Consider the following 25,824-nt stretch of genomic DNA (forward strand, 5'->3'; position numbering starts at 1 on the left):
TCATAACACAACACATGCAATGTCCAATTAAGATGTTTGACAAGTTTTGACAAGTGCAATGAATAATCCCCCAGTTCATAAACAGAGAGTCTTTGTTACTCACTGGTAGGTGAGGGATATACCGTTACAAATGGCTGGAGGGGAAGGAAGGAGGAGAGACACACTATAGGCTAGGAACACAAGAACACATTACTCATGGAACACAACGCAGCGTCTATATTTAGTTGCTGGTTTTATTTTTAAAATATTTCATTTCAATCGTTATTCATTTTTGAAAATGATTAAATGTCCTGACCCATCTGCTTGCAGCAGCTGCAGCGAGACCATCTCATATGTGAAGTTTACCTCTTGTTCTATTTAAATAAAATACTTTAATAGATTTACTCTTTTTATGCAACATCTCCTAAATTACAAAACATTTAACAGAGAATTGTTTTAATCCCCAATGGGAGAAACAAGAGAGGGTTCTTTTTTTTACACAAAGCAAAACAACATCGACAACAAAAGGGGAAAAAAAGGTCTGTGCATTCATAATGCAAATGAAGCAAACTTGATAACGTTGGAAAGGGATGATTAACCACTTGAACCTCAGCATCCATATTCTGGGGGAAACGTCTGTCAAAAATAGCCGATCTACAAGCTCACAATGCGCCGCAACGCAATTGGCTATTTTTGGCAAAGAGATTTGGTGTAGGCGGAAAAAAAGTGATTCATATCGTAACTCAAGTCCGGTTAAAGGTCAGTCCACAGTCTCCACACCAATGCAGCTAGTCGGGACTAGCAAACAGTTGCAAGAAATTGCAGCGGTCTGACCAGTTGCAGACCACTGCAGTTTGGGGATAATATTTGCAAGTTGTTGCAAGTGGTTGCTAGTGGTTGCAGTTGCAACTCGTTGCATAGGTGTGGACTGGGTTTAAGATTAGAGGGTTTAAGTGGTTAACAGTGGAAGGTTGAGATTGTTAATTTGACTGGTGATGAATGGGCTTTTTCTAACCTAACCAAAGCAACACTGGTGACCATGCAGGGTTTTTTAAAGCTACAATCTTTTTGTACCGAATAAAACATTATTTTGACCAATCTGTATGATAGAATATGTTAATAGAATATACCTAGTGCATCTGCAGTGGTTGGAGGTGGTCTCCCTACAATTAAATGGAGAACCTTAGACTCTGGTGACGGGTAGGTGGTTGAAGATGTCAACAAAGTTATTTGAAGCAGACGGAGCACTTGATTGTACACTAGAGATATCGATCGTCACTGCCAGGCAGAAACCTTGTATCTCCATATTATTTTAAAATAAATGAATGACTTTAAAGAGTGCTACACACATACGGCCGATCTACAAACGGCACAGTGCGTTGTGAGCTTGTAGAGCTGCTGTTTTTTTGAATAATTTTGTGAAAGTGGTTAACTTTAGTGTGTGAGGTGTTAACAAGTGCGACTAAACAACAACTACACTGGATCCATTGGAATGCAGCTTCTTTTGTCCATTTCCGACAAGTAGCGTAACCATTTTGGACATACAAGGTTTCCAACCGACAGTGACGTCATTGTAGTTCAGACACACTGTACAGTATAGCTGCAGTTGCCTCTGTCCATTAGGAGAGGACACAAAACGTACAGATTGTAGCTTTAGTGCAAATTCCTATGTCTCTTATTGGCACGTCAGATACAATTCAAAGACATAAGCAGTCTCACAAGGCTAGTGCTAATAGTGACTGAATGGTTAGGCAGACAAAGATATACATCTCTATTCTTTAAAACTTTGGCACTTGCACATTGTTTTGACAGCATTAGGAAGCAAGCCGTTTAAGGTGTGCTTGATTGATTATGTATGATTCTTTTTTTTTTTTTTTACGATAGTTTTGGTTTGTAAATGCTCTTAAACGTTCGGAAGACAGAAAGTAAAACTTCCATCACATGAACCCTACGGTCCCTATTCTGGGACCAGACATTCTGCGAAAATAGGCAATCTATCAAGCTTGTAGATTGCCTATTTTCGGCAAAGAGATTTGGTGTAGTAGGGGGAAAAAGGAGGGGGCCTATATAGTACCGGCCCCTGGGGGGCCCCAGTCAACAAACTATACACAGGATTTAAGTGGTTAATTAAGAGTAACAGAAAGTATCACTGGCTTAAATGAAAATCCAGCATGGTAGAATTGAACAGGTGAGCGGAGGACACACAGAGCCCCGCTCCCCTCTCATCCCTTTTATCGCTTGTTTTAACGTGCAAATATACTGATACTCATACTGATGTATCCTGAGCCTGATAATCAAATGTCTTCCACATAACATACAGTAAAGTACTGTACCGTCCGTTTTCCACCATAATCGGAGAGACTTAAAAATAAAAGGTTACCACCAAATCTGAGATGGCTGTGAGAGTATTGATACTTGATTATCAATTTCACCTCGTTACAGAAAACACTGGCTCCAGATTGACTTGCAGGAGCATCACTATTCCAAAGTAGGGCTGTGGGCAATAAACAAAGAACCGATCTGCTGTTTTCAGTATTTAAAATAATAATCATATACAGTATTAAGATAATCGAGGCAAAAGTTTGAAATAATCGTGGTATTGATTTTAAGTCATATCGCCAGCCCTACACTAAAGATTGACATTTTTTGCCTGGCTAAATACCAAACAATATCTGTAATTGACAGGGGTTCCTGTTGTGTGACCGTATTGTGGGAATATTAGAGATGGGTCAAATAAGTAACAACTGACGCCTGATGTACACCTCGTCGTACGACGGCGTCTCTGGACAAAAACAGCCGATCTCCAAGGTTGTGACCAGTGTTGCCACGTAGATTATTTTCTGTAAAGCCGCGAGCTTGTTTCTAAAGTGTAGTTGCTTAGTTGGGGTTCCTTCCTACGTTCCCATCTGAAATATTTTGTGCCAGGGACCCCCATACAAAATGTGTTATAGTTGTATGTTTCAAAAAGATTCCAAAGAATTTTCTTGATTCTAAGGCTATTTTCAAATAGCTCAGTGGTTTTCAACCAGTAGTCCGGGGACCACTAGTGGTCCTTGAGGGGGCTCCAGGTGGTCCCCAGCTAAATGATGGAGAGTTGGTATATGGACCCTTAAAGATCTTTAACACCTGAGAGTGTAAAATGATGGTTTAATTTTACGCTCTAAGATTGTTTTGTATTTTGATCTACATTTGCCTTTTATCTCTCCTATTGATTGGTACCACACCAATACAGCATGGAACTGTGGGCAAAATCTTATGCAATAATAACAAAATATTCTATGTCTTGGGTGAGAGGCTAAATCTCATCAAATGGTGGTCCTTGGTCAGAATTTGAGCCACGGACCACCATTTGATAAGATTTAGCCTCGTTTTAATGCAGAATAAATAATGGACCTTGATATGGAGAAGCTTGAAAACCACTGAAATAGCTGATCAGTTTGCAGTGTGTGTGTGTGTGATCATGTAGACCTGGCCGCTTGTTTCTCTTGCAAAACCTGACAACACTGGCAGTGACCTCATAGATAGGTTGGCTGTTTTAGGCGAGCGATGCCCCCGTACAACTAAGTGTAAATCAAGCATTGGGGGGAAACGTGGGGAAGCATGATAAAAGCAACCGTAATGTACAAACACTAGATGCACGATACCTCCTATTTACATATACACAGCAGTCCTTCAAGTCTCCAGTTATAAAAAAAAAAAGAAAACATTTAAGACAGTCGGAAGATAATACAGCATAGACATGTCCACACATCATCATAAACCCCATGTATATATTTATATGCATGTAAACATATATACATATGCATACATGTACATCTATAAATATATATCTAATTTACATTACATACATACATTTCGGAGAATAATATACATTTTCTGGCAATAGAAGTCTGTCTCAGGCCTTTGCTTGGGGGACACATGCGCACACTTCTCAATTTGTCTTTTTCTCTCTCCCACACACACACACACACAACCATGAACACACACACACACACACACACACACGCACACACACGCACGGCATCACCAGTCAGCATCCTCCTCTATGTAATAATCAGGGGTGGATGTACCATCGAACAGACCGGGGTCCAGTGACTTGCGTTGTTTTCCCCGAGCAAATACCCGCGACAGGGATCCCAGGGTCATCTTCTCCTTCTTCTTCTTACGTTTCTGATCCTCCAAGTCCTCCATGGACTGGATAATGCAGGAAACATGACAAGGAGGGGAAAAGGGACACGTTGCATTTTAGTTGAAGAAAACTAGGGAGAAAAAACAGTGGTGGAAAGTAACCAAGTACATTTCCATTTAATCAAGTGCTGCAGACGTGCAATTTTGATACTTTACTTGAAATATTGTACTTTTACTCCACTATACAAGTTACATTGTAGATTTATAATTATTATTACAAAACACACATTATCCACTGAAGCCCTATTTTATACTTCGTCTATTTGAAAATATACATTGCATCGCAATGCATTGTGAGCTTACAGATTGGCTATTTTCCAAATAAGTTTTAACATTTTGGAAACATTTGAGTACTTTCACTTTGGTACTGCTCGTACATGTTGGAGACATTACTTTTGTAATTTTACTATTTTTTAAATACAGGCCTTTTACTTAACAGTTTACTTACATAACAGAGTATTTTGATATTGTGGTATTGCTACTTTTACTTACAAAATCTGAGCACTTCTTCCACCACTGGAGAAAACGGCTCCACTCAAACCAGCTGTACAACTTACAGAATGTAATCACGAAAAAGCAATAAATGACCACGCCAAACACCAGCATGCAGTCAGACTAACACCCACAACAGGCCAGACAGAGGGACGGACAGACGGACAGGCACAAGAAGACACACGGGACGGGAGAGAGGACAACGAGGGCGCGAGGGAGGACATAGAGAGAATTGCGGAGGTGTGATTACTTGTTCGGGGGGGGCAGGCAGGTCTTACATTGCAGAGGGAGTGGGTCCGGTGGCGAGGGGAGTTGATGTCACTGGGGGTGGATGAGCGGTCGCCGTCAGCCGCCGATGCGTCGGATATGATGGAGGGCTGGCGAGAGTGGCAGGGGCTGATCCTGACCACGGCTGGAGATGATGGCACATATATGGACACACACATACGTACACGCACACACGCGTTCACACACACAAACACACACGCACATCGGAAAGACACCCACGGTGAGCCAACAGAAACCTCAGGGGAAACCCTCTGTTAGTATGTTAATGTTGTGCGGTCTGTAAAAGCAAGAAAGCAACGGCGAAGCGAGATGGAGACAGGGGAGTCTGGGAGGGGGTGGGGGGGGTTTGCGGGTTGCCTACCCTGTCTGTCTGTAGTGTGCGAGTGGTACAGGGTCTGTTGACTCTGGCGGATGGCGGCGGTGAGGGGGAGGTCGGCGTGCATCACCCACTCCTGACTGCCGTTCATCACGGGTTCCGAGGGCATGGCCAGGGAGTGGCGCTTGGGCACGTCCTTGGTCAGGGTGTGCAGAGACTGCTTTGCCTGAGAGACACGCAAACAAAGAGGCGTTAGCATTGAATTCGTACCAGAAATATCCATGAGCACGAAAAATAACTCCTAATTACTCCAGATGAGCAGGGTGGTGCCTTGCATGGTTGCCTCTAATGCAAGTGTGTGAATGGGTGTGTAACATCCCATTGATCCTTGTCTGTTGGTTTATTTTACTTTGGAGTTCTCACCTATGTTTGTCGTTCTAGTTCTTGCCCTCATTTGTCCTCCACACCCGACCCAATAACTCACCGGTCCCTGGTTTTTCAATAAGCTACTATCTATAATTACCAGACCATTTCTATCCATTCCCCGCCAGATAGACCTTTTTCATAGCAGCCATATTTACATAAATAGATTGGTGTAATGTTAATGCCTTGGTGTTACAGTACCAATGCTACTAATTAGGGCTCTGTTCCATTTATTGTAGCAGCTAGAGTCTATCCAGTGAGCCAACATGCACAATAGCAGCACCCCGACTCTGTTTGACCAGAATGGAACACAAACTCAGTTCGAATGATTGATAACACCTGTGAAGGAAGTACTGTAACATTAAAACAGTCATTTATGTCAATATGGCTGCTGTAAAAAAGGCCTATTGTCTTTGTTGTACAGTACCTCGTGTTCACTGCTCTCCAGCCATTTTCCCAATGTTTGTTTCTTTGGTTTCTGATCTCGCTTTATTCCCCGGATTTTGGCTTTTCGCCTTCTCCCTGCCTGGATTTGTTTTGCTTTGAGTCCGACTGATTTCCCATGCTTGCCTTTTGACGTTGCGATTCTTTGGATTGGGGATTTTTGCCTTTGTTGTTTGCTTTTATTTGGCCCATCTAGTCTGTGTATGACTACCTGCCTCCCAAGAACTGCATTGTGGATTGAGCTTTGCTTTATTATAGTCCAGAGTAAAATGCATTGTAAAGGCGCTACTTCAGAGAAATGTTATTATTTTATAGAGTTATTGTTTTTCAACTTGTTGTAAGAATAGAGGGGGGGGGGGGGGGTGAAGGATTAAGGTCACACATTTTCTAGTGGGCCATGATTCAAAAAAGTTTGAGAACTATTGCCTTAGGCTATGTTTACACTGGCACCCCAGAGTTTTAGCCAATACAGATTGGAATCAGATTGGTTTTATCAAGTCTGAACAGCAAAAAAAAAAAAAAAAGTTACAAAGTTTTGTTAGACCAGAGACCCCAAAACTAGGAAACACAGCTTTCCTAAACTATTAGCACAATGCGTAAAATTATGATGTTCTAAACCACTATCATTGTCATTCCAAACCTGTGTAATTGCTGTTCTACATACAGCCAACCGGCTGAAGAGCTGAGGCTTATCTTGGCTTTCATGAAATATCCCGAGACATATAAATCTGTCAGGGATTTATGGAAGATGCTTCTTGTTTGACCAATTCTAATATTCTCATAACATAATAATCAAATTTGGGAATTCTAATAATCGTATACTGAGATCAGTCGTGGGGATGAGAACTGAGAACTCTAATCCATGTTAGCCTAGTTCAGACTGCATAAAAATCTGGATATTTGAGCTGCCAGTCTGAACAAGACCTGATGCTGCGTTCACCCTGGCAGATTCAAAAGATACAAATCTACGCAGCCATATTTGGAGCTTTGTAGCTGAAGTTGAAACCAGCTCAACTTCTTTGTAGATGTTGTAGCTGTTGTAGCAGCTACAAACGTTCGACATATCTTTGTATCTTCATGTCACTGGCTTCCATTGAAAAGGAATTGTAGATTGTCAGTGTGAAAGTAGCATTAGACTCCAAAGATGATACAACGGCCCCACTCCGAGTGTCCTCCTCTCCCAGGGTTGCCTGCCTCATCCACCCTTTCTGTCCGTCCAACATCTATCCTTTGGACGTCTATTCCAACACGCTACAAGCATCAATAGGTCATTGAACCTTTGATTGAGGTTCAATGTTCAATGTCTTTATAGTTAGTTACGCAGGAGGAATGAGAGTGCCAGAGGTGTCTATTGGCTCTTTTCGACTACAAGAACGAATGCTGTTTGTTTCCATAGGCTCAGTTTCAGATAACGTTCTCAGAGCCTAATTTCTGCCCTGCAGGAGGTAGTACTGACCATAATTTATAGGAACCCTGAATCCCGAACTTCTTATTATTCTTATTATTATTTTCTGAAATAGCAGATGCAACGTGTTGTAGCTCTTGTAGATCGGCTAGTTTCTTCTCTCTATTCGGTCAAACGTGACATGCGCTGACCCTCTGCACCTGTTTTATGAGTTTTATTCGATTTTATAATGTACCTTCCCCCTTCAGGTTCTGGATTACCCTTCGAGGCTAAAGTGTGCGTTTGTGCAGAAGGAAAGTATATAGAGGTATTTGCACATTTCTAAAGTGACAATTTAAGGACCTTTTAATACCTCTAAAATGACAAATTAAACATTGGCCAAATTGTCAAACATTAGAGGCAGAAATTGTGAAAATAGCAGATCTACATGCCCACAACTCCTCGCCAGTAAAAAATATGATTATTTGGGGGGTCGCGGCCTGAGAAGCTTGAGGACCACTGATGTACTGTACCATGGTGAGCTCAGCCTCCAGCTCTTTGATGCGGTTCTCCTTCATGTCCATGTGAGAGCGCAGGATGTTGGCCTGCTCCGTGGCCTCTTTAGTCTGCCTCCTCAGGTCCCACTTCTCCCTCTCCAACATGTCCTTCTCCTTGGCCAGCGCTTTCACCGCGTCCTCGCTCTCCTGAAAGAGACCAGCGCACGCTCACTGAGCTCTCATTGATTCTGACAAGTAGGGCTGTCACAATTACAGGGTTCCCACACATTTTTACCAATTAATTTCCAATTTTTTTCCAAAACATTTCCAGAATATTTAACCCAATTTCCAGGACTATATAACTCAATAAAAGGTCCCTTACTCCTATGCGCAATGCCCAAAGACAGGTAGTGTATGCCAGTGGTTCTCAACCTTTTCAGGCCGTGAATCCCAAAATAATCATGTTTTAAATGGGGTATTTTCCTCCTGTATTGAAAGTCAATGGGAGCCCAACTTGATTTGGCCGCTGTGGCGACACTGAAGGTCGCCGACTCGGGCGCCCTAGCTAAATCATTAGAGCATGCCCTGAGCTACATCTGTGCAAAATTTGGCACTTTTAGACTGATTAGCGTGAAATATCCCTAACGCCCCCGACTAAGATGGGAAATGTTAAATTATCGCACTGGAGACTTAACCATTTGAACCCCAGCATCCATAGTCTGGGGTGAACTTTAGCCCAAAGTAGCCAATCTACAAGCTCACAACATCTCACTTTGCGAAGAGTTGTGAACTTGTAGATCAGCTATCGAAGACATTTGGTGGAAGAGGGGAAAAAAGTAGTCCAAGTACAGTTGGAACTGCAGGTCCATTATAATAGTAAGAATAAAGAGGCAAAGTGGTTACAATTATCGTATTTCAAAGAAAACTATCGTACACAGCCAAAGAAAGTGTAAATATTACATTTCAAAATAGCAAATTTATTGTAAGAAGCAACCTTGATTGATATGCCCACTTCATATCAATTGATATGAAAATGCATCACAGACACTGCTTGGAAGCATGCAACCTGTGTTTTTAATGCTTGCCAAGTACAGATATAGGATTAGATTTATTTTTGGTGTATCGCCATTAATGTCTGAAATAGCCATTAATGGCATTAATAAGGTAAAATAGGCTCCCTCTCCCAAATTAAAATCATCAAATTTAATAGATTTGTGGCAAAGAGAGAGATTTCACGATGAACCGAAAGGTTTCCTAAAGAATCGTAGCTGAAGCATATCGTTGTTACCTTCCGGTGCTGGTCGTAGTTACGTATAAAGTCTCGCAGCTGCTCTTCTCTGCTCTCCAGTGTTGTGTACAGCTGCTGCATCTGACTCACTAAGTCCGACTTCTCCACTTTTAGCCGCTTGCGGTCTGCTTTCATAGCTGCAACACAAGAGTAAAAGCAAGATTATTTCTAAGCATTCAGAACAATACAGAGATCTGGCCTTTGACTAAAAATGACTGTGCAATTACAACTGATGGCCACAGGGTGGTACTATGTCTTCTATCAATGCAGCTAGCAGTTGTGGGTGATTTTTTCCCCCAAAGATGCAGCTCAGATTGAATGATGTAATCACAATTTGTACAATTTGTCTTCGAAATGTACAGTAGCGGAGTGAAAGTTAGAAGTATCAAAAAACACAAGTACTCAAGTAAAGTACAGACTATCATTTACTTAAGCAGTGGTGGAAAAAGTACTCAATTGTTTGACTTAAAGGTATGATGACAGTAAAAGTATCAATGTAGAAATGTAATATAGAAATACTCAGTTACAAGTAGAAGTACGGAATTCAAAATGTACTTGAGTAAAAGTATAAAAGTATTGGCATCAATTACTTAAAGTACCAGAAGTTTGAAAATAGCAGATCTACAAGCTCACAAAGCGCCGCGATGCGACACGTTTGTAAATCGGCTATTTTCAAATATGTATGTTTATAATATTATAATTTATATCTGCAAAGTAACTAGTAACTAAAGTTTTTAAATGCAGTGGAGTAAAAGTACAATATTTGGATCCGAGATGTAGTGGAGTAGAAGTAAAAGTAGGAAATTGGAAACACTCAAGTAAAGTACAAATACCTCAAAAGTGTACTTAAGTACGTGTACTTGAGTAAACGTGCAGTACTTAGTTATACTTACTTAAGTACAGTAGTCATATCAAGTAGTAAATGTAATTCGTTACTGTCCAACACTGCCCATGCATTCACAACGCTGTACACCAGCTAGGTCTTGGTGTGTTTTCCCCACATGTTACCCAGGTCTGTTTTGTACCGATTGGATTGGCATGCAGAACACATTTTAGGGTTTAGTCACACGAGAGAGAGAGAGAGAGATACAGCAAAGATGATGCAATGAGATGTCACAAGTGAAAATAATAGTTTGTGTGGATTTCTCAAGGAACCTGTACTTTTCATAAGTACAAACATATGTGTCAGTCATTATGCATTCCACATGGAGACGTTCTGCCATCAGCCACCTCAGTCAACAATCCAAAACCTGTTTTTCAACAGGTTGCACAACACAGAACCTTGACTGTAGAACCACGGTATCTATCTGCCCCCGTAACTCTCAGAGTGAAGGAGACTGTCACCTTACCCCTTATGCCTAAACTTATTTGGCAATTATTTCAAAACATTTTAAAACAGTGAATATAGCCCATCTGCATCGACGTGTAAAGAGCTTGTAGATCCGCTATTTTCACTGTTTAAAATGTTTTCTAAATAATACAAAAATGCTTAATAAGTTAAGGGGTTTTCAACAGGTGCTTGGGAACCAGGGGCCAGTTGCACCACTAGAACGTAAGTTCTGCCCTAAGTTAGGGAGTAAAGTCCTTACTAGAGGCTTAGTAACAACTAGTTAGTTTGGAACTAAGTGAGTTACTAACAGGTGTTGCACCACGATTGCTTAAGGCATAACGTAACTAGTAATGCGTAGACTGTTCCTAAAGTAATGTATAGTAATGACGTCATAGCTCCCGAATCCAATGAAAACGAACTGTTTCTAGTAAGGAAATAAAGCTTGTATCGTCTTTTGTCAACAGAGACCTCCGTCTCTCCACTGGCATGTACACAAGTCACTGATATGCGTACACAGGGCGAGCGCATCCCTGCGCAGTGCACTGCCCTGCAAACGGATTGTAATTTGTATCACAAATTATATTGGCCTCATACATTTTCCCCCGTTGTGAAGTAACACAGAGCAACGCATATTTGGAGACACAGGGGAAGAGAGCGCACCGTTCAATTCGCTGTTCTGCTGTATGCAGTGGTTGAAAAGTACTCAAATGAATTAAAAAATCGAACCTCTGTTCGAAGTGGAGCTGTGTGTGTGTGTGTGTGTGTGTGTGTGTGTGTGTGTGTGTGTGTGTGTGTGTGTGTGTGTGTGTGTGTGTGTGTGTGTGTGTGTGTGTGTATTGCAGTTGATGCTCAGGGCAGGCTAGACTCAACAGCACCTCTCTGGTCACCCAGGGTTACTACATACAGGCTACATACAGACCCACAGACCCACCCACCCACATACCCACATACCTACACACACGGCCACGTATAGGGAGCTTGTGTTCCACACAGCTCCAAAAAGTATCAATCCTGCGCAATATAGAAATACTCTATTAATAGCAGACACATCGTGAGCTTGTAGATCGGCTATTTTCAAATGGCCGAAATGTATATAGGGCTTAATGTATGTTTAACAGATGGGTCGTTTCATTGTTGAATTAATTAAATAGCCGATATAATGCTGTCTGCCACGTTAGTAGTGAAGTTGCTCTACTCCCATAGAGATAGGTTACTTAGTAAAGACTTAGTGCTGCCCAAGGGGTGGTGTAAATATTTAGTTGTTACTTAGAGATACGTAAGAACAAATTTGTGTGGTGCAACACCTGACATTTTAGTAATGCGTAAGTCTTGACTTAGAAGCCATTTACGTTACAACTAGGCTACGTTATAACTTAGTAACAGCTGGTGCCACCCCGCCCAGTGCACTAAATCAGTGGTTCTCAACCTTTTCAGGCCGCGACCCCCAAAATAATCATATTTGAACTGGGGACCCCCCCCCCCCCCACCCTGACGAGCACTAAGAGTTGAGGCATTACAATTTGTGTAACATGGTTCTATTGTGAAAATAGCAGATTTCTGCCTCTAATATTTTGACAATTTGGACAATGTTTAATTTGTCATTTTAGAGGTATTAAAAAGTCCTTACATTATCACTTTAGAAACGTGCAGATACCCTCTATACACTTGAACTTTATGTTGGTTTGTTTACTGTTGAGCGAGAAAAATATGTTTCACATTAAGTTAATCATCTGGGGACCCCCCAAAATAATTTGGGGACCACTCTGGGGGTCCCGACCCCCAGGTTGAGAACCAGTGCACTAAATGACCTGGTGACCTACAGTATGAGGATGCGTCAATGTTGTCAGACAGTTACTGAGAGGTCAGAGGTCAAAGAATTCCACAGGAAATCTCAAGAAGGGGAAGTGTACAGTAGGCCTACTGGATGTCATCATTATTAGGAAATGTGCCCATATAATTGCATCTGCTCACTCAAATCAGTATCAGTTAATAAGAGTTTACTGGAATGTCTTGACCACTCGCATATTTCAATTAAATAATGTCTGGACTTACATACATTTTGTTGCACAATAGTATCGTGAAACAAATTGAATCGACTTACCAGTCATTATTTCATTGCTTTTTCTCTTGCGTTTCAAAACATTTTCCTACGGACCACTTGCAGGCTTAATTATGCCAGGCATGGACCAATGGTAGTCTCTGGACTATTTCATTTATTGAGAAACAGTGGGATGCATAGACAAGGAATGCATATTAGCAAGTGTTACCAAATCACTATTCTTAGTCCATATCCCCTCACAACACGACAGTGGGGGCAGGCGGGCAAGCCTTAGTGTCAATACCTGCAGTTAATTGTGTGTGTGTGTGTGTGTGTGTATGTGTGTGTGTGTGTGCGTGCGTGCGTGCGTGCGTGCGTGCGTGCGTGCGTGCGTGCGTGCGTGCGTGCGTGCGTGCGTGTCTCAGTGGTCGAAAAGAAACTAAGTACATTTACTCAAATACCGTACAATTTAGGTATTTGTAATTTACTTGAGTACTTACATTTTCCTCAACTTTATACTCCATAAAATATTTGGAGGGAAATGTAATTCTTTACTATTCTTGGCAACACAACCAATGCCACATACTTAGCACGACATTCCAGACCACTTTAATAATAGTAGACAATAGACATACTGTGCATCGGCGAGCAAAAGCCTCCAATGTCATCCTTTATGGATCTCAAATGAAATGACAATAAACCTAGAGGTTACTTGGCAGCGCATGGAGCATGACGCAACCCATTTGAGACTGAATGGCGACTGCCGGCTGATCTCTCTGTCACACAGACCATGACCGATATGTCCATCAAACATCACGCTATGCTGCAATATGGGGGGAACATTTCATGCCATTTCTGGGACACACCAGACAAATTTAGATTCTATCTGTTGGACAGAGATAACGTCCAACATCTTTTTCAGAGATGCACACTACATATATATTTATTGAACTGGCTGTCTGCTTCCCTCAGGAAAAAACTCCACTCAGAGGCCAATATTTAACATGCTCACATAAGTTGTGGTACCAAATCACAAGACACAATACACACACATGTAGCAGAAGTTTGATCCGGGGGTCCCAAGCTAATTATTGACAGTTAGCAGGGGTTGACATTAATGTCTCAGAGGCACGTCGGGCAAGTACAGTTCATGTTCTACTTGCCCAAAGGTCATGGCCACTTTCCCGAAAAGTAAATTGTCCATTATAAAATGATAGGAAAGATTTTAATTACCACTCAATTTAACACTTATTTCTTTAGGCTAATTTCTGGGGCTGAGTGATAAAAAATGTCATTCCTCAATATCTCCAAATCCAAATACCTACAGTACATAGCTATGATTGAATATATGGTTTCATACTTGTTACATTCCACAGACCAGAATACGGAGTACGCTGGCCATATTTAGGTGTTTAGACAGATATTGTGTTTATAGACAATGAGGCCCCTCTCAAATGAGCACTTGCTCAGTCAGGCAACCTGAAAGCAAACTTCACCTGCCCGAAAGTTTTATTTACCTGCCGGGGGCAGGTGGGCAAGCCTTAGTGTCAATACCTGCAGTTAGGAACCAAATGGAACCTTACAGGTCTGTAAGTCTGAGAGTGTACTCTACAGTCTCAGAGGCTAATGCAGTGGTTCTCAAAGTGGGCTGCGGGGACCCCCAGGGATCCTTGAAGGGGAAAATCTGTTTATATAGCATCAAAATCCGTTTAAACCACTTCAACTGTATTTACAAAATCCTATAAACCTCACAATATAGAGCTTGTGGGAAAATTGGTGAGTCCCTGGCACAAAGTAATTTCAGATTGGGGTCTGTGGACAAATACCAAATTAACTTGGGGGTCCTTGACATGACCGTGCGAGGACCACAGGTGTAAATGTGTAATGGTGTGGAACCCTGACCTTGTAGGGCCTCCTTGGCTCGGTCCAGCTCCTGCTCCTTGTCGCTGAGGTGGACGCGCAGCTCGGTGGCAGAGAGCAGGTTGGCGGAGCCGCCTCCTCCTCCTCCTCCTCCCTGGCTCTCCTCCAGGTCTTTACTCAACATGTCCTTCATCTGCCTCAGCAGGTGCACCTCCTCCTGGAGCTGGGCCACCTCCTCCCGCAGCAGCACTGAGGAGCAGAGAGAGAGAGAGAGAGGAAGGAAACATTTGTTATGACATGTATTCTTGTTGTATGATGTGCTGTTGATGCCACGGCATGCGCTTGCCGTGCCAATAAAACATTATCGCTTCTGTCGGTTAGAGACCTTGTATGTTCAAAACCGCTGCTTAAATAATATATATTAAATATATATATATATATATATATATATATATATATATATAAAAAAAAATTAAGATTTTTTTTTGGGGGAATTTTATGCCTTTATTGACAGGACAGTAGACTGACAGGAAATGGGGAGACAGAGTGACATGCGGCAAAGGTCGTTCAGATCGGGAATCGAACTGGCAAGTCGGCAACGCGCCGTCAGGCATCATAGCCTATCTGGTATGCACCTGGACCGGTAGGCACCCTATTAAATACATTTTAAAAGAATGAAAAAAATAAAGAAGCTCAGAGCTTATTTTCACTACTTTTGGGTATAAAGAAGTAGGTCATTCATTTACGGAGGGAAAAGAATAAAACATAAAAAGTTGAAAATCGGAGATAGGAGGTTTCTGCCTGACAGCAACGATAATTTAATTTGAGAGAGAAAACTTCTATCTAACCAGGAAGTCACATTGAAATTAAAAACATATTTTAAAACTGAGACCTAGTAGGGGAGAGAGTGAGAGTGAGAGTGAGAGAGAGAGATGAGGAATGGAGGAAATACAAAAGAGGAATGAGGAAGTGAAGGAAGGGTGTAAGTAAGGAGGGGTTGAGGAAGCCAGTGAAATCAGAGGAAAGGGAATGTTCGGATGGAAAGAAAGAAACCAACAGAAAGAGGAAGAAAGAGAGGTGAAAAAGAGGAAGGACAAAAAGCAGCAGAAAGAAGATGCTGGAAGGTTGTCATGTTCACACAGCGAGAAAAGCCAGCAAAGCAACAGAGAGGAAGCGCCTAATTATGAAACATATGATAACAATTAGACTAAACTGACGCCTAATTTCTTCTGCAAGACACGAATGCACACACACACACAGACACAAACATCACACACACAGTGGCTCTAACCATGGGTGTTCTAGAGGCACAGACAAACGAGGAATGACAGACAAGACTGAAACCGACAGAGCTAGAGGGCAAGTGAGAGGAAAGGCAGCTTGATAAGACTCAAATAAATATCGGCGACAGAGGCTTGAGTCATGTTCCTGAGCCTGGCGCTCTCCTTCTACGTCTGAGTGAGAGCCTCCTAACCCTCGGGGAACAGCCTGAAAAACAGCAGCGGGGAGCTATAGGAACGGCACGTAGAAACACAGACATTAGTTGACTAACGCACCGCACGCACAAGAAATTCACTTTATTTCTTCTTGAAAAAGAACCAAAAAAAAGCAGCAGTGGCTTTGACTTGCTAGGAGCTAGGAGCACCGGATTGGATGAGTGGGAGTTTATTCACAGATTGTATTTTAGGCCAGTATTAAGGAAGTATTACAGCGGCAACAGAGAAACAATCTGTCATCATGATTTATAGTGTGCAGAGATGGTTCCTGTATAGATGTATCTTGGTTGGTTACAGAAGAATGCACAGTTATTTGCATGACTGGACAAAAGACATGCAAACTATACTATACAATCTGCAGAACCTAGCATAGTAACACATTTACAGCTGGGTTCTGAGTATGGTGTTTTTAATTTGTCTTTTTTTTTTCATGTCCATTTTAGTTTCAATTCCATTTCCTATTTCAGGTTTAATTAATTGATCCCACAGCACAGTTTCACAACTCTTTCTTTTTAGTTTGGAGGAGAAGAGACTTTAGCTCACTGATGTGTGTGTGTGTGTGTGTGTGTGTGTGTGTGTGTGTGTGTGTGTGTGTGTGTGTGTGTGTGTGTGTGTGTGTGTGTGCGTGCGTGCGTGCGTGCATGTGCGTGCATGTGCGTGCGCGTGCGTGTGTGTGTTTGTTTGTATGCGTATGCCTGTCTTTGCCTGCAAGTGAAACTATGTATGCAAATGATAATTATAATGCATGCTTGCATGCAAAGTTATGCACAAAACTACGTGCATGAGTCTGCGTGTTTTTGCATGTGTCAACGTGCAGGTGTGTGCGCGCGCGCGTGTGTGTGCATGTGAGAGTAGGCCACCCCAGGCCTGCAGCCAGACAGCACGGGGCTGCAGCGGTACCGATAAGAGTGGAAGGGACAGTCCATCGCTCACTGTCAACTCAGTACTGCGGAGACACGTTGGGCAGCTCTGTATCGCACAGTCGCAAAAGGAGTTTGTTTCCCGGAGAGAGCAATCCTTCACTGCCGCCTTGCAACCCAAATCCTCTTATTCCTCTGTTTACCTACAGGCCTTCCTTATATGTGTCGCAGGCAGCCGCTGCGGCTCGTCTTTGATCACTCTGTAGGGGCCGAGAGGGATGGAAGTGTGCGTTCCAAAACTGCTCTGAGCGATTTACCTTACGTCATCTGCAGGTCTGTAAATAGGCTCTTTGGATTAACTTTGCTGTGATTTATTCATCGTCGTGATTAGCAGCTACTTAGCGCCGCACAGATTTAGACAACTTTAGGCATCTTCCACTTTTAGTATGTCATTTTATTCTATTTAGTATTTTGGTCATTTTATTCTATTTAGTATTCTGGTAGCAAGTACTTTTGCTGCGGCTGCGGGTGTATTCCAAGTTTTCGACTGTTATCCTTCCTTTCATGCTTGGTAGTCAAGTCACAAACTACACCAGCGACAAAAAAGTGTGTGATCCTTCAGATGCGGCGAGAACGGAGAGTCATTTAGAGAGGCAATCAGTAATTCTCTCAAAAGCACCTTCCCATCGATCGAGAGTCCTATCATTACCATCCCACACACACGTAAACACTTTCAGCTCAAACAGAATAATGGCACCACACTTTTAGGCTCTCAGCCGGCCTCCATGTCGGGTTGAATTCAAGGCAAGGCTAAGTCTCCGGAAATGGTCTTTATTTTGTGGGCATTTCACTGTGTGGAACGGCCTTTTTGCAAGGTTATTACAGCTCTTCAAAAAAGACACGTTTTCAGACTTTTCTCAACACTTTGAACACAAAACCGATTTTCAAGCTACATACTGTAGTCTCTGTCAAAATCAAGCTGTCAATCACCTCACCATTTCATCCACGCTCAAAAAGCCAACAATACTTTCAGATCATACACAGCCAATTAACATATAATTAAAACAGTACAGTCACTACATAAATAAATGGGCATGCAAAGTTTATTTCTCTCTTTTTTTGCAAATGTTTGCAATTAAAAAAGTATAGTTGTAAGTACTGAATGTAATACAATATTGAATGTCTTTATTTTCAGCCTTTGCTTAAAGAACAAAGACAAAGACTCTTGCCTTACATAATGTCAGGCAACTGAAAAAAAAAAAAGCCAACTAGAACTGCACTCTGTCGAGGTGCCAACTTGCGTCTTGTGCACAATAAGCCATATATTTGTGCGCCAGCAGAGTGTGCCATGAGGTGCGCTAGCGCTTTGCTGGCCTCATTGTGACATTACCAGGAATGCTCTGCTGACATCACCACTGGCATCACCAGGAATTCTGGTCCCTCATTGGCTGTTAATGATGACGTTGCACACTCTGCTGGTGCAAGTAATAACAGATTCATTCACTGTCATGTCTTTGTGCCGGTTCCAGCCAGCCAGAGGACTTTGTCCACATCACATGCAATATCTGTCCCTTGCCAAGAATGAGGGGAAAGCCCTCTGGTGTGCTGGGTCCAGCCTTGACAGGACTCCACAGTCCACACACCTATGTCACCACTCACCACCGGACAATTTCCCCTGGTATATGGGTTTCGGTCAAAAAGCTTACACTGCCGCGTGATTCCAACTGCCACGGGGCTAGTTGGATAACCACGCCCCCGGTAATCCCAACCGCGCCCCGACCGTCGCGATTGGCTGGCTGTACGGCCTCGCCATGTCCTGTGTGTTCTGTTGCTGTCACATAGTCTTCTATTGGGATGCGGAAAGGTTTGCAGGTAGGTTTGTGGACGTGGTAGAAGGCAAACCCATTGGCGTAACTCTACACTCCCAAACCACCACATATACCGTAACTCTTTTCGACTATAGGGGTCACCCAGAACATAATTATTGCATTATATTTATAATTTCTACATTCTAGGTTCCAAGAAAGAACTTAGTAGTAGTGGTACCACCTCCTGAGTAGTACCCAAATTAGGTTCTGAGAACCTTATCTGAAACCCAGCCGTAGCGTATGGAAACAAATACAGAACCCATGAAATACGTTTTCACAGCACAATTAGTTCTTGCACGATATACAGGATGTTGAGGATGTTATTGGAGTGTTGATGATCCTGCTGCTCACGCATACACTAAACCTCCTGACAATAAATAACCCCCCCCTCTGACTTTTTCCATCCACTCAACACACCTGTGCCACCTGTGCCCTCTGAACTACTGTACTGTAATACTGTAGCGAACACAAATCAATAGAAAGGATTCAAAGGAAGACGGCCAAACTTTGCTTGACTTCCTGTGTCTGTGTAACGTACTGTAGGTGCCCGACCCTTTAGGAGACCAGAAGTAGTCTGTGAGTCTGTTCATTTCAATATAATATGAACACAGATTATGATTCTTTTGCCTCATGATCACTGCAGTAAATACTGGAGCCATTCTTCACAAGCCACATTATATTCAAACATTTTGACATTGAATGGTATTTTTCAGACAGACAAATCAGGAGGAAATGTGTTGTTGTTTGACAACTGTCATCATTGGACGTTCGTGAGGTCTGATCAGGATGGGATCAGACCTCATGAGATGGGAAATGTGTACCATTTTGTACTAGTGGCGAGGCGTGTGGTTGGCTATCTTGGTAATAGTATTAAGGGTATTTGACTGTTGTCTGTCCAACTGGTTTGATCACATCATTAGAAACCAGTGTGAACCATTTTGAGTTGTATGTGTGTGTGTGTAAACAATGACAATAATTGTGTGCATCACAGTGTGAAATGTGTTTAAGAGTTTTTCAGAAAGAGTGAATGATGCCTGCAACTACAATTTTTTAAGTCTAAGTCATTGTATTGTATTTTTGTGTGATAGTTCAGTTAACAGGGGTCTCCCTCGAACTCTCTGTCTCTATAGCTCTCTCGTTCCGGAAAATACAATTTCAGGTCGAGATACCAATTTGATCCAATCAGGAGAGAGAACTCACAGAGGATAGACAGGTGAAAATGGAAGTGATGAACAACACACACACACACACACACACACACACACACACACGCACGCACGCACGCACGCACACACGCACGCACGCACGCACACACAAAACATGAGCAGACAAAATGGGAACAGGAACACAACACATTTTAAGCTGATAAATATGTTTTTGTGGCATTCTCTCTCCTGATTGGATCAAATTGTTAAACCGACCTGAAAATATATTTCCTGTTTCCTAGAGCCAGAGAGACACACTCTATATAATGATTATATCTGTATATAGAGCAGGGGTCAGCAACCTTTTTGAAATGAAGGTGCCATGGTTTTGTTTTCTAGATAGCCGGTGTGCCATGTCAACATTCATTTTAATAACACCACATCAAAATTCTGACATATTTTGATTGTCAGGACATTGTTATAACGATCATCAGACTCAGAGCAATAACCCACCTATCTCCCCAAATCCCTCCCCAGTCAAAGGTCAGAATTTTAATGAATTTAGAATTATGTGCAGGATGTAATTTGCTGCAAATTGGGTGACTTAATGTAATTGACCCTGTTTAAAACAATATTTGATTTTAGAAAATAAATCCTCTCTCTCACACTTCTGCCAGTGTGCCAGTGATCACCCTCTCCTGTGCCAATGTTGGCCTAAGGTTGCCTACCCCTGATATAGAGCTTTAACTTTTCCACAGAAAACAGCAATGTGATGCGAAGTTCAGCAGAGAGTAGAGACAAAATCATACGCTACTATACACCAGTAAGAGGGTGAGGTCACGCAGGACGGAATTCTCACAGGACGGAATTCATTACTAGTAAGACACCTCAGGGTGACTTACGACCTCAGGGTGGTCGCGCCAATTCTTGGCCATCTGGCCAGTGATGTATATGGGGCCAGTTACTCATATACATGATAGTTATGTTTTGTCAAAACATGCCCATATATGGACATTACCAAATATGGGCATTCCCATATATGTCCTTAATATTGATAACATAATATCCTTAATGTCCTTAATATTGACAATATAGGAATCTCCATATATGGGCATAAAACGTACGTAAGTAATGCCAAACAGGGCCTTGGTGAGTTAAGGCCTTTGTTTGATGCCTGTGGATCTCCATATATGGGCATAAGGGGGTACCCTAACATTCTCATTTTCTGCCTGGGATTTATGACATCAGAAATCTCCACGTATGGGCATAAAAGGTTTTTTTCTTTTTCTGGGAATGACCATATATGGACTTTTATACCCTGAGAAATCTCGTAGCTGACAGTCAGACAATACTGACAGTCAGACAATACTGACAGTCAGACAAGCTACGAGATTTCTCAGGGTATAATGCGACCTTCGGTCGCAATTAATATATAATATCAGACCAGTTACCCATAATGTAGATCCCTGATACCCATATATGGAGATCCACGTATGGAGATATGGGCATATTGGTTGGATCGGCGGTTCAAAAAAAAAAAAGAAAAAAAAAAGTTTCATACAACTGTTCATTGTGCAAGTACATAAACGGCAGGGGAAGCAGCTAAGAACATACAGTAGGCAAAAATCTGAGCTATCTGTGTGTGAAAGTCCTATGACATCTGACATCATATATACTATACAATCGCTTTTATGCCCATATATGGAGATCCCTGTCTGTAGAACCAACCGTGTGCTTTGAGACCCCAGACATGCGTCCATTCATGTCAGTATCTGTCTCTTAGTCCTTGTCCCCTTTTATGGGCATGAAAGGGATTCCATTAGTTTCCCTAACAGGGCATCATCTGGGAATCAAATGTAGAGGTGAGTTCCATACGGTATATGGAGATCTAGGTGATGATCCAGTCATCTCCATGCATATATGGATATGAAGGGTTTGATCTTTGATGAGGTCACAATGTCAACAAAATTGAGGCATTACAGAAGCACAGAAGGATGTACGGACAAGATGAGGTCGGTTCTCATAGTTAACTGCGACCTACGGTCGCAACTAGACAACATGCTGTGTTACACATGCCTTCTGTAAAGCCATCTAAATTGCCAGGGGTCATGTGAACCACACAGCAGTATTTGACTTGTCATTATCCAGCCTCTCTCTGCTGGCTTTGCACACACAGAAAAATAAAGGTGCCAACTGGAATCAAAACTGGTTCTTCAGAGTCATGCCATAGAACCTTTCAGACATTTCTTTTAATGAACCTATACTTCATCGCCCAGTGTCCCCAGTGGTCTACACTTGGTCCACTCTATTCCACTTCATTCCATCTGCACCAAATCTCTTTGCTAAAAATAGCAGATCTACAGCAGTTTTTGCCATGTGTTTGCTTCTTGAGATTAGGATGGAAGGGTTTAAGTTGTTAAAGGTGCCTCATAGAACTATAAAAAAAGGTCTTTGACAACTAAAACCAACCATATGAGAAACATGAAGAACCGCATTAACACAATAAAATGGTTATTTAGTCTGTGATATTTCCTATAGCGGAACCATATCGCCATTTAAAGAACCATTTAAGAACCATTGTTTTCTTCTGTGTGCAGAGAGCTTAGCGAGCCATTACTGTCATTACACAGGAGCAGAGAAGACCACTCTCTCCTCCACACTCCACGGCAGTCCATTCAATCATCTTCTCAACACAACCTCCCACTACTGCTGCCCTGCTGGCCAGAGGACCAGACCATCACCATCGCATCATTGTTACTGATTATTTCAAGGCTGTCTCAAGCCAGGACACACGCGCACGCACACGCACACGCACACGCACACACACACACACACACACACACACACACACACACACACACACACACACACACACACAAAAATGGTATCCCTGAAAATGTATTTTCTGTTCACTTCTGTGTGCTAGAGAGACAGGGAGACCCCTGTTACTGAACAAACACACCGTGTTTGCTATCAGATAGAGCTATTTAACACTGTTCAGTTCTGTGTAGCTTGACGTGGTTAAGCTACTATATCTGCCTAAAACAATGTAATGCTTACACAGCAGCTTTACTATGGATCCTCCACATCTTACTGTAATTGTCCTCTTACAGATAGCCTACAGTATTTTAACAGTGTGAAGCTACCCCAATATGTATGCAGGAGCACTACACTACATCATATGAATGCATGTCTCGTTGGACAGCAGTATACTGTAGATTCAAAATGCATAAAAATGAATCATTTACATCTGTCTTCAATATTAAAGCATTATAAATTCAACAAGTTATGTCCCCACAGTTTTACCTGCAGCGGATTAGCTGTATTAGGAATAAGGCAATGGCAAAAGATTAAGCGAACTGTGACCATTAAATAAATATATCTTAAATATGTGCATGAATTTGACTTTTCCCATTTCCTAAGCCTCACCATTGCTCTTGGTGTCTGAGAAGTACATGTTTCAGAAATGATTGACTTTAAAGGACTGTTTATATAACAATTTACATACACTGGTACCCTGGTATTGTTGATGCTTAACAGAGTATATAAAAACAGACGATCTACAAGCTCACAGTGTACAAACCACTGTACAAACTTTTGCCTCGATTACGATTAATGAATGAGATTAAAAAAGAAAATCCACCATTGTGCAGCAAAGTAGAATCTAAAATATGCTTCCTATTTTTATACCGAATGGGATCCCAGATTGAACAAAATATAAGTGGTTTATAAGACTAATGAATTCAGTCGATTATGCAAAATCTATTCGAAGTTTTTCGTGTTGATTCAATAAAAAGCTTAATAAAATCCCACCCAGTGGGAGTGAGCGGTGTCTTAGGCTGCTCAACAGTGCTACTTGAAAATTAACCCCTGCTTCTCGATTATTCGATTCAAGGCCCATTATTTATTCTGCGTTTGAGCCACGGACCACCATTTCATGAGATATAGCCTCTCAGACTTAGAATATTTTGTTATTTTTGCATAATATTTTGTTCACAATTCCATGCTATATTGATGTGCATGGTAACCATAGGAGAGACAACAGGCAAACGTTGATCAAAATAACAGTTCTTCTACATTCTGATTTTGATGTTTAACAATAATTTAACTTTAAGAGTTAAAGATCTATATAAGGGTCTATTTGGTTATACCAAATCTCCATCATTTAGCTGGGGACCACCTGGAACCCCGTCAAGGACCACTGGTGGTCCCCAGACCACAGGTTGAGAACCACTGACCTCCATGAGCAAAAACAAGTCGGTTGTTGGTTCTAAATATCGGTTCCAATAATGAAATATTGGTTAATTGCGTAGCCCTACATCAGAAAGGTTGGTCTGGTCAGACTACTTTAGCTGCTATGGAACAAATATGCCCGACAGCTATTGTCTAAGCTTTTACTGACAGCCTCAATCCTGCCCGTCGCTGAACCACAGCTCTCAAGAGATAACAAAATGCTCTCCTATTATGTTGCACAAAGCCCCAGCCATATAAGTACATTGATCCTGCATTATGGGCTTTACTTTTTTATTTTTCCATATTAAATGTGACATAAAGTAGATGACAGAAGAGGGTGTGTGTGTGTGTGTGTGTGTGTGTGTGTGTGTGTGTGTGTGTGTGTGTGTGTGTGTGTGTGTGTGTGTGTGCGTGCGCGTGCGTGTGTGTGTGTGTTAGTGTGTGCGCGTGTGCGTGTGGGTGTCTTTATAAAGTATTAATATGGAATTGCAACATGTCAAAATAAAATCCCACAATCCCTGGATTACTATTTGATTGTCAGTTCCCACAATAATCTGGAAATAGAGAGCGAGAACGGATTGAGGTATTTTTGTTTCCTTGCGACGCTCCAGACAACTCCTGCAGTATTTTCCCACACTGTTCTGCCCTGTTCTTCCCTCCTGGGGTCTGGCGGTGCTGGCGCACAGCAGTAATGTGCTGTCTGCTGGGGGAACGGGGATAGGAGGATGGGGGGAGGGGGGAGGGGGGATGGGGGCTAAGGGATAAAAAGTAATGACTCTACTGTGCAGAGACAGTTTTTCTGCGGTAGCATTGCAGGTAGATACTCCGGCTAGTACAGCGTGACATCAGCATTCCCTGGAAGGTTTCTCAGTCAGATGACTGTGTACCAAACATTACACCAGTTATTCACTCAGACTACCAAACATTACACCAGTGATTCACTCAGACTACCAAACATTACACCAGTGATTCACTCTGCTCAGACTACCAAACATTACACCAGTGATTCAGACTGTGTACCAAACATTACACCAGTGACTAACCTGTGGGCTGAAGAGGGGACTGGCAAAACACTACGATTTTAGATTAATATAAAATATATGTCATTGTATTTTTTTATTTTTTTTTCATTGAAACCTTGAACATTTTGCTTTCATTGATACTGGTAAATAGGAACTTAAAGTATACTACGTTGGTTCCAGCCGCGAACAAATGTTAACAAATTAGTGACCGACCGATATATTGGCCACCGATAAATCGGCCACGATATGGCTTTTTTTTCCCATATCGGTATTCCATATCCATATATTCTGTATCAGTGATGCTAGCAATAGGGGTGCAACAGTTAATCAGACTACGATTTTAGTAGGGACATTTCTTTAACTTATTATAACACTGATCTACAAAATCACAGTGTGTTGTATCGTGACACAATGTGAGATCATAATGTTTTTGGTCTATTTTCGGTATATTTCAGCTACACCATTGTACGACAAAAGTAGTTACTCAGACAAATGTGTTAAATTATTAAAAAACATATATTCTGTGTCGATTTGTTGATATATATGTTTTAAACATATTCAAAAATATATAAAGAACCAGGTAAGCAACATAATGCATTAGCATATTACACTGCAGTTGTTTTGGATGACTTGGGGAGCCATCATCATCAGAAGGACACTTGATGAAGCTGCC

The 25,824-nt window shown here is 41.8% G+C and overlaps 1 pseudogene across 1 annotated transcript in view; it reads right to left on the bottom strand.

Moving 5' to 3' along the window:
• Nucleotides 1-208: 208 nt before the first annotated feature.
• The window catches only part of LOC308287674 (kazrin-like), a 197,688-nt pseudogene continuing 172,072 nt past the window's right edge, over nt 209-25,824 (bottom strand). Inside the window, exons 5-10 of the transcript XR_013963348.1 lie at nt 14,570-14,776; nt 9,300-9,436; nt 8,048-8,218; nt 5,309-5,489; nt 4,910-5,071; nt 209-4,173 (exon numbers count right to left, since the gene is read on the bottom strand). The product of XR_013963348.1 is annotated as a kazrin-like (transcript). The remainder of the gene's footprint in view (nt 4,174-4,909; nt 5,072-5,308; nt 5,490-8,047; nt 8,219-9,299; nt 9,437-14,569; nt 14,777-25,824) is intronic.

The sequence above is a fragment of the Nannobrachium achirus genome, assembly GCF_963921795.1.
Source record: "Nannobrachium achirus genome assembly, chromosome: 6".
Classification (NCBI taxonomy): Eukaryota; Metazoa; Chordata; class Actinopteri; order Myctophiformes; family Myctophidae; genus Nannobrachium; species Nannobrachium achirus.